At 24.5% G+C, this 1,191-nt stretch overlaps 1 protein-coding gene across 7 annotated transcripts in view; it reads right to left on the reverse strand.

Moving 5' to 3' along the window:
• LOC116843356 (F-actin-monooxygenase Mical) overlaps positions 1 to 1,191 on the reverse strand; it is an 874,436-nt gene that overhangs the window by 161,394 nt on the left and 711,851 nt on the right. The gene's annotated exons all lie outside the window — the stretch shown is intronic.

Consider the following 1,191-nt stretch of genomic DNA (forward strand, 5'->3'; position numbering starts at 1 on the left):
TAAGAATCATTGATAATTACTTATTTTCAGTATTAAAAATACTGGATAATAAGTAATTATCAATGATTCTTAGTATGATATTTCTATAAGGGAATAGATATATGGCATACGTATATAAAAAAAAAATATATATATATATATATATATATATATATATATATATAGCTTGTGTTATTTACAATTAATGTACATATATAATATGTTTAATGAATGTATGTAAGATAATATATTTTTTACGATTAACAGACATCTATTACACTTATGTAAAACGTTTATTTTATGTATATTAACGAATATGTATATTAATGTATATTAACGAATATGTTATATACGACTATTATGCGCCCAGATAGAACAAATGTTAAAATCAAGTCATAAGACGTGTTTAATTTGTATATGTAAGGCATCTTTAAGAGATTATTTACAATAAATACCCAGATAACAGCGAGAATTGAAAAAGAATTCAGTCGTAGGTCAGCAATTGTGAGTTTATTTTTAGGTGCAAAAAGAATTCTTTTCACTGCCCTTATAGAAATATCATACTAAGAATCATTGATAATTACTTATTATCCAGTATTTTTAATACTGAAAATAAGTAATTATCAATGATTCTTAATATGATATTTCTATAAGGGTTAAATAACCCAGTTTCCTTTAGTCGTTGAAATGTTAAAGAGAATGCTGATTTATTCGGCAATCTTCTGTTCGAAAATTGCGCGGCGTATTCACGACAGCGTTAGCATTTCCATCACAAAATATATATAAATATACTATATTGACATAATCACTATTAGAATACGTACAAGACATGATTATAGTATGAGATTATTAGTTTATCCCACAAAAGCATTTAGCGAACTGACAATTATTAGGTACCAAAGAAAAGAGCTTTGTTTACAGTGCAAACGAAAGCCTATCAATGACCTTCAAAATAAGAACTATTTTAACATTATTCATTGTATAGTTCTGTAATTTAAGATGTCGATATTTCTTGAACGTTTGAAGTGTTTGCGAGCAAACTTCCAGAGGAAATTGTTGTTTGTTTTGAGGTCCTAAATTCCTATTTAAAGTTTTGCCGTTTAATCCAGGAACACCCTATATAATATTATTTTTATATTTAATATATATATCTTTATATTTATAATATATATATATATATATATATATATATATATATATATATATATATAT

The sequence above is a fragment of the Odontomachus brunneus genome, unplaced genomic scaffold (assembly GCF_010583005.1).
Source record: "Odontomachus brunneus isolate Ranch 3 - 2012 unplaced genomic scaffold, Obru_v1 Obru_scaffold_032, whole genome shotgun sequence".
Taxonomy (NCBI): Eukaryota; Metazoa; Arthropoda; class Insecta; order Hymenoptera; family Formicidae; genus Odontomachus; species Odontomachus brunneus.